At 42.0% G+C, this 9,236-nt stretch overlaps 1 protein-coding gene across 2 annotated transcripts in view; it reads left to right on the top strand.

The window, feature by feature from the left end:
* itpk1a (inositol-tetrakisphosphate 1-kinase a) overlaps positions 1-9,236 on the top strand; it is a 31,530-nt gene that overhangs the window by 2,811 nt on the left and 19,483 nt on the right. The window lies entirely within an intron of this gene.

Raw genomic sequence — 9,236 nt, 5'->3', positions numbered from 1 at the left:
CTATTTCTCTTTTGTGTTTTCTATCCTCCTTTTTCTTCACAGCTTAAAGCAAAGTGTTTGTGTTTTATGTCAGTGATCTAAAGCAATATCAGTTCCTGAGTGCTTTACATGAGAAACATCTGGCAACCTCAGAATATTAATTTGATTATGGATCTTGATGAATCAGCGTCAGTGAGCTGATGTCCCCTGACCAATGTGACCTGAGTCTGATTACGAGATTACGGTGTAAATATTGTTAGTGACGTGAATAAACAAGGGATCAGTGGATTCTGGGGAAAGATTTTATACTGAACTGAAGAAGTATTTTAGGAAGTTAAGAACCTTTGAGCTCTTTTTTGTGCAGTGTGTCTGAGTGACTACACGATAGATCCATGAACTTAATTATTCTGTCCGAGGCTGATGTCACGTTTTAATGTTAAGTTTCAAAGTTACCGAAAATAAAATTGAAAGCACTTCACTGTCTCGGCTTCTTATGAGTTGAAGCCAAGTTGTGTTTAGTCGCGTTTACTATACAGTGTATAAAGATCTGTTTCATTTATGAAAGGAATGTTTTTCATTCCTGGATGTTCACTTCACTGTCTCGACTTCTTATGAGTTGAAGCCAAGTTGTGTTTAGTCGCGTTTACTATACAGTGTATAAAGATCTGTTTCATCTATGAAAGGAATGTTTTTCATAGAAGACATTTCCGGTATTTTTACACCTTTCTGTTAGATCTATTTGTCTATAAACAGGACGAGTGAAATCTGTGTGCACCACTGAGACACCGAGATAGAGCTGAGATTTAATTTTACAGAAACCTGGCAACCCTGGTGTGGCATTGTGGTCCTCATTCACACAACATAACGTTTCCTGTTATTCATTCATTCATTCATTCATTCATTCATTCATTTTCTACCGCTTATCCGAACTACCTCGGGTCACGGGGAGCCTGTGCCTATCTCAGGCGTCATCGGGCATCAAGGCAGGATACACCCTGGACAGAGTGCCAACCCATCGCAGGGCACACACACACTCTCATTCACTCACGCAATCACACACTATGGACAATTTTCCAGAGATGCCAATCAACCTACCATGCATGTCTTTGGACCGGGGGAGGAAACCGGAGTACCCGGAGAAAAAGCTGCTGATTCTCAGATTCCTCTCTAACGATTCACAGACGATTCGCAGCCGTGTGTCTGATCTGACCTGTAAGAGCTGCTGCTGTACACACACACTTTCCTGGTCCTGCTGTGGTTCTGGATGTTCTCTGCTTTAGTGAATCAACATCACAGTGTTTACGTCACAAACCAGACTCGTTTCACTCCATTTCTCAGCACTGTAAAGGTTTAAAGTGACATTCAGTCACTTCCCATCAGATTTATTAATTTTGTTCAACTTGTAATTTTCATTCAATTTCAGATTTTTTCTGATAAGTTCAGATGTAACAGTTTCACCTTTATATCTGACAGCTTTAGTGTCATTTTAACACAAACACACACGTATTAAAACGTTTTCTATTGATCCAGGATTAGAAACACGACAGAACAAAAATAAAAAGATTTTAGACGTGAATGAAATCACACTAAATGTTTTTAGAGTAAAAATGATACAGGATTTTCTCTTGCTGTGTGAAAGAATAAAACCTATAATCGTACCAATAAGTCTAACTTCCTGTGCTGAATTCCGCACTTCCTGTCTGGCTTCGGGAGAACGTGAGGTTCTGTAAGTGCTGAAGCCGGAGCGATGATGGAGTGAAGTCAGGAAAAAGAAGGTGTAGAAATCCTACAGAAAGTTGAGCTGAAGACTTTTTAAGAAAAGTGTGAAGATTCACATTTTATTTCACATTTACAGCATGTAGCAGATGCCCTTATCCAGAGCAACTTACATTTTTTAGCTCATTTTTTACAACTGAGCAATTGAGGGTTAAGGGCCTTGCTCAGGGGCCCAACAGTGGCAGCCTGGTGGTCACAACCTTCCGATTGGTAGTCCAATGATGCCCCTTTTTCACAGAGGCAGTTTGAGTGCCGGGTTCGGAGCCTAATTTAAAATCACTTCTTTCTTTTTCGACACCCAAAGCACCAGATCTGAACCAGGAAAAGTGGTTCTTAATTAGCACCAAAACATTGCTGGTCTACACTTAAGAACCGCTTTTGTCAGGGGCTGTGGGCGGGGCTTGGGGCAGGGCTACTGTTAGCACATTTGATAATGTACCTTTTACTTTACCACAATATGATGAGTTATCAGCACGATAGTAGGTAGCTACATGCTAAGGCTAACTTTTTTCTGTGTTAATGTAAACGTTATGTAAAATAACATTATCTACTTTCTCGATTACAACCTCCGTTTATACAAATTACATGGAGCTGCACGTACACGTTGGATTTGCCACGTTTGGATGCCAGTGTAGGTTCACAAAGCCATGAGCATTAACAGTAAAGCAATATCCGCCATTGTTGTTGTGTTTGCCGCTGCTGAGCTAACGTTGCGGTGTAACGTGACACGTATACAGTGACGTCAGACTTGGCTCTGTGATGGCTCTCTAACCGATGGAAAGGCAAACCGGTTCTTAGAAGGTTCGCCAGTGGAACCAACTTTGAACCAGCACCAGTGCTAGCTCTGAACCAGCACCCGGTTCTTTTTGGTGGAAAAGGGGTATAACTAGGCTACCACATCCTCACATGTTGAACCATCAGCTAATGTTAGCTAGCGAAAATGCTCACAGCTAAACGCCTGGTGAGGATGTCAACATAACAGCATTTCTAAAACGTGACGATCGAGCTGGAACACGAAGTGTTTGTTTTTGTAGTTGCTTCCTTTTCTCAAGAGATAAAAAAATAGTCATTCTAAGCAAAAAGCCAAAATCTTCCTGACTTCCTGTTTTTGTTATAATAGAATTCTAATAATCCTATATAACTATAAAACGGATCGGTGTAAATATTTAACTCGTTTTTAACCACCAGCTAATGAAAAGACTTTTACTGTTTATGTCGTTAATATCAGGAACACGAGCCTCACTTACAGGAAGTGCTCTTAGGTCTGTAATGTTTACATCACAGGCTTTAAAAAGAGCTGCTTAGTTACAACTTATAAATATTTAGCCACTTTCCATTCCTGAAAGTGTTTAAACGTCAGAGCGTGACATCACCGAATGAATCGTCTCCTTGCTGGAGTGCCGGTGGTGTCACACGTGGAGCTTAGAGACGTCTTTAACTCTGCACTACTCCACAGTTCCTGATGAATCTCCTGAGGAAACTATTTAGTTAAACAGCTATGACTTCCATGTTCTGTTCTCTAAAACATGATCCCTGTTTAAACAAGTGCACCGACTTCAACATCCGATTAGTGCAGCTAAATAATGAGCATGGAAGTTTAAGTGAGCTGTTAAGTCCGTTTTTCTTCACCACTTCCCCTCCGGCTTAACTTATCTAGGATAAATAAAAATTTAATTTATAACCTGAATTTAATTTTTATGATTTCATGTTACATCCTCTTACATTTGAAAGCAGTCGAAACAAAATGTGACATCCTGTATTTTCTTTCCCCTGATGTTTTTTTAATACACATTTTTTTGTTTTAAGCCAAAAGTTTGTGTTTAAACAGAAGATTCTAGGTACGTTCTCTGTGCACCTTTTTTAGCGTAATTCTCTGACTCGACTCGTTTTGTCGTTATCTAAGAGTGAACTCATTTACAGTCTGAGTCCCCCGGCATCAGGTGGAAGAGAAAGATGTGAGTGCATTCGTAAGTCGAACGAGTGCGAGAGAAAAGTGTCATCAAACACGTGATAGACTGCAGGCTGTGGAAGTCCAAGGCTGAAATAACCTTCATTTTAAAGCATACTATTTTTCTCATGGATGGAGCCCTAGCATTTAACATGGTCTTTACAACCTCAGCTGAGAGACCAGAATCTAACAGCTTGACACAGAGTTCCCATACCTCATGGCAGGGGGTGGAGAATCGCCCCTGCACCTGAGATACAGTAGGAGGTGCGTGTAGACAAGAATCTCCCAAACAGTCCCAGTTTCCAGGAGGGAAATCGCGTCCACAAACCAGACCCGAGCAGGCCAGCATGGCCACCACCAGAAGGTGAACTCTGGCTAGAACCCCTGGGAGTCACCAGAGGAAAGGGAACATATGAAGTTTCTGCCACGTCTGTACCATGCCATTCCACCCCAGAGCTGTGCATAGGAGATGGAGAACCATAGATCGATCTAATCTAATTCCATCTGGCAGAAAATATGCATTCCATCACCTGAGGATGGAGACTCTATTCTCCAGAGATCATCTCCTTGCTTGATTGGAGGTCTGTGTGACTGGAGGTCTGCGTGACTGGAGGTTTGCGTGACTGGATGTCTGCTTGACTGGAGGTCTGGAGGTTTATGCACCCTGGGAAATAAATCATTCTCAGAGCCATAGGAATAATGTTGGCAGCTGTAGGTGTTGGCCTTGTCCAATGACTTGACAAGAAAGCATACCTGCATCGTGGTTGAATCCCATTCTAAATCCCTAGTCTTTTATATAATTTCTTTTTACTCAACAGACAAACACCAAATCACACACAACATGCATTCTGAAGACAAAGAAGCTGGAGTGATGTGAAGTAGATGCTCTTATATGGACTTGCTGGCAAGCATCGCTTCACCACATGACTTCCTTGAGCCAATACATTGGCTAGTTTTCACACAGAGCTTCAGATGGCACTTCAGAAAAGAGACATTCCCATTGCTTCAAGCCACGATGCAGCGAATGATGGCGAATCTAAACTTGCTGAAACCGACTCTGACACGACTCACAGAACCTAAACAGATCTGAGAAACAGATCTGAATACGACCAGTCGAATCTTTGGTGTACCGCTGAAGCAGGTGTAATAAAGACTACGTTCTGGTCGGTGTATAATGTGATTATTCCTGGAATCCCTCTGAGATTTGTCACGTACACGCAGATGTGTATGCATCAGGGCAGGAGAAATAACCTCAGGTGATGTTTATATGATGTTTAACTGCCTGAATTGTCACGTGCTCAGATTGCACGGTGGAAAAAACAGTTTTGTCTTAAGATAAAAAGTTAAAATCAGAGGACAGTAGAATGTCCTTGATGATATAGGTCTTATGTAGATGTTGAAAGATTTATTGGAGACACAACATATCTGGAGGTTTTAACAGGTCATGTGACCTAGACCTAACAAGACCAAGGTCATGTGACCAAGACCTAAAAATCAGTGTGTGTGAAGACACGCCCATCTCTAGGCTTCATAGACCGGGTGAGTTGAGCAGACTTTCTCCAGGACTGACAACACGAACACACACACAAACTAATCCCATCTGAATTAGGACTGAGCACTGAAACAAAAACAGATTGATATGAATGACATGGTTTGTGTTCAGGGATTGTTTGTGGAAGGGTGTGTGGGTGTGTGTGTGTGTGTGTGTGTGTGTGTGTGTGTGTGTGTGTGTGTGTGTGTGTGTGTGTATGTGTAGGCTGGTTATAGATGGATGGGCAGGGCAGGGAGACTTGGTCAAGGTCCTGCAGCATTCAGGCGTGATAAGGACTGACTCAGCTGAATCACACACACACACACACACACACACACAAACACACACACACACAGTCCATTCAGTGCCAAGTACAACGAAATTGTCAAGGCTAGATTGTAGTGAAACCAGAAGGTGTGGACACACACACACACACATTTATCTTGCTGTGTCACTCCCAGTCACAATCTCACTTTAATAATCGATGAGATAATCGCCCGGTTCCATTACATGAATTATTTATTTTTTTAAAGAACAGATCATACACAGTGAAATGTTCTTTAGACACGTAGAATGCTGATCACAAAGCAGCGTTTCCTAATCAGAAGCATTAGGTGTAAAAGCTGAGAACGCTTCATTATACAATAAGCCCTTTATTGAAGCTTCTAAGAGTGTGTATAATATATAGGCTTGTGACACACACTCCAGGGTACTGCTCATTATTTTCTTCTTCATGCCTAGAGCTGGTTGTGGTGCTTACACAAGCTTAATAAAAATGGGTTCTTTACAGGTTCATTGGGTAATGAAGGGTTCTAAGCCTGCAATGTTCTGTGGAACTGAGCCTTACCTCATTTGTACAGTAGTAGCTCTTTAAGAGTTCTTTATTGGTTCCACTGGAATATTAAAGGTCCTTAGAGGCTACAAGGATCTAAAGAGATGTATGTAGAACTCTACTGAGTCTGGTTCTACATTCCTAAAGAGAGGCAAAGCAGCGATTTTGTCTGTAGCACCAACCAAAATGGTTCTTGATGGAACCAAAATCAAATACTCTATGAATGATGGCCCTTTTCCACTGAGGTAGTTTGAGTGCCGGTTCGAAGCCTAATTTAAAATCACTTCTTTCTTTTTCGATGCCCAAAGCACCAGCTCTGAACCAGGAAAAGTGGTTCTTAAGTAGCACCAAAACGTTGCTGGTTTAGACTTAAGAATTGCTTGCGTCGGGCTGTGGGCGGGGCTACTGTGACCAACAAGACAAAAGAGAATGTCATTAGCGCCATTTTTAAATTATTTTAAATCAGGCTTCGCTGCGTTTGGATGCCAATGTAGGTTCCCAAAGCCATGAGCATTAACAGTAAAGCAACATCTGCCTTTGTTGATGTGTTTGTGTTTGCTGCTGCTGCGCTAATGTTGCTGTATAATGTTGTATACAGTAAGATTTGGCTCTGTGACTGCTCTCTAGCCCATGGAAAGGCAAACCGGATCTTAGAAGGTTCACCAGTGGAACCAACTTTCGAACCAGCACCAGCACTAGCTCTGAACCAGCACCCAGTTCTTTCTGGTGGAAAGGAGGCATGAGGCGTCACTGTGAAAATGTTTTTTCCTGGAAACTTTATTTTAACCTTTGCCTTAAAAAAACATTGAAGAACCTTTTGTTTCTTAACTCCTCCATTTTTTTAACAGTGCACACTCAGACAAAAGGTTCTTTAAAGTACAGGTAAAAATAAAGTTTGCATAAAATGGGATTTATGAAATAAATAAATACAAAGGTTCTAATGGCATCTGTGAAGAACATTTTCAGGACTTTATTGTTTACCAAAGCAGTCTCAGGGAAAAAATGTTCTTTAAAGGTTCTAGTGGTAATTAAAGTTCTTAAAATAAGGGTCAAATTAGAACCTTTTTGTAGAGATAATAACTCTGTTGTAATGTAGATGTAGATCCACAGAACCTTCACAAAGAGTAACAAGAAAATAAAACCAATGAAACTTTATGATTATTTTTATTGTGGTTTATTTGATCTTCAGGTGACTGATGAAGGTTGGAGTTCAGGTTTATCTTTAGGTGTCTGTAATCCTCACAGACGAGACGAGGCTTAGGAAGCATGAGGAAGTGTTTGCAGTAAACGGTTGTGTTTGCAGTGTGGTGGTAAAGACAGATGAACATATGATGAACTGATATTCAGGAAGAACTGGCTGGTTGAGGAGAGACAGTAAATAAAGACCAGAGAGCAGAGAACGTTCTGGAAGATGGAGTAGTTCACTTTAAACTGATCACTGTGTGTGTGTGTGTGTGTGTGTGTGTGTGTGTGTGTGTGTGTGTGTGTGTGTGTGTGTGTATGTATTGTGTGTACTGTGTGTGTATATTCTGTGTGTGTATTCCATGTGTGTCCTGTGTGTGTTTTCCACGTGTGTCCTGTATGTGTGCCCTGTGTGTGTATTCCGTGTGTGTGTATTCCGTGTGTGTAATCTGTGTTTGTGTCGTGTGTGTGTATTTCGTCTGTGTCCTGTGTGTATTCCGTGTGTGTGTATTCCGTGTGTGTAATCCGTGTGTGTAATCCGTGTGTGTCCTGTGTGTGTATTCCGTGTGTGTAATCTGTGTGTCCTTAGTGTGTATTTTGTGTGTGTCCTGTATGTGTGCCCTGTGTGTGTATTCCGTGTGTGTCCTGTGTGTGTATTCCGTGTGTGTATTCCGTGTGTGTACTGTGTGTTTTCCATGTGTGTGTAATCTGTGTGTGTCCTGTGTGTGTATTTCGTGTGTGTCCTGTGTGTGTATTCTGTGTGTGTGTGTGTATTCCATGTGTGTGTCCTGTGTGTGTATTTCATGTGTGTCCTGTTTGTGCATTTCGTGTGTGTCCTGTGTGTGTATTTCGTGTGTGTCCTGTGTGTGTATTCCATGTGTGTCCTGTGTGTCCTGTGTGTGTATTCCGTGTGTGTGTATTCCATGTGTGTAATCTGTGTGTGTGTACTGTGTGTGTATTTTGTGTGTGTCCTGTGTGTGTATTCCGTGTGTGTCCTGTGTGTGTATTCCGTGTGTGTCCTGTGTGTGTATTCCGTGTGTGTCCTGTGTGTGTATTCCGTGTGTGTCCTGTGTGTGTATTTCGTGTGTGTCCTGTGAGTGTATTCCGTGTGTGTGTATTCCATGTGTTTAATCTGTGTGTGTCCTGTGTGTGTATTCCGTGTGTGTCCTGTGTGTGTATTCCGTGTGTGTCCTGTGTGTGTATTCCGTGTGTGTCCTGTGTGTGTATTCCGTGTGTGTCCTGTGAGTGTATTCCGTGTGTGTGTATTCCATGTGTTTAATCTGTGTGTGTCCTGTGTGTGTATTCCATGTGTGTCCTGTGTGTGTATTCCGTGTGTGTCCTGTGTGTGTATTCCGTGTGTGTCCTGTGTGTGTATTCCGTGTGTGTCCTGTGTGTGTATTCCGTGTGTGTCCTGTGTGTGTATTCCGTGTGTGTATTCCGTGTGTGTCCTGTGTGTGTATTCCATGTGTGTCCTGTGTGTGTATTTCGTGTGTGTCCTGTGAGTGTATTCCGTGTGTGTGTATTCCATGTGTTTAATCTGTGTGTGTATTCCGTGTGTGTCCTGTGTGTGTCCTGTGTGTGTATTTCGTGTGTGTATTTTGTGTGCGTCCTGTGTGTGTATTCCATGTGTGTATTCCCTGTGTGTCCTGTGTGTGTATTCTGTGTGTGTCCTGTGTGTGTATTTCGTGTGTGTACCATGTGTGTATTCCGTGTGTGTGTATTCCATGTGTGTAATCTGTGTGGGTGTCCTGTGTGTGTCCTGTGTGTATTCCGTGTGTGTCCTGTGTGTGTATTTCGTATGTGTATTTTGTGTGTGTCCCGTGTGTGTATTCCGTGTGTGTATTCCCTGTGTGTTTTCTGTGTGTGTCCTGTGTTGGTATACTGCTTTTAATCGTAATGCAAAGACCGTTCATCGGGACATAAGCTGTCATGTACAATAAAATAATTTAACAGAAAAAGCCTGCCTAGATGGTGGACTTGCGCTACAG

This window comes from Tachysurus vachellii, chromosome 3 (genome assembly GCF_030014155.1).
Source record: "Tachysurus vachellii isolate PV-2020 chromosome 3, HZAU_Pvac_v1, whole genome shotgun sequence".
In the NCBI taxonomy this organism is placed as follows: domain Eukaryota; kingdom Metazoa; phylum Chordata; class Actinopteri; order Siluriformes; family Bagridae; genus Tachysurus; species Tachysurus vachellii.
Note: the sequence above shows the minus strand (reverse complement) of the source record. Positions and strands in the feature narration are given on the sequence as shown.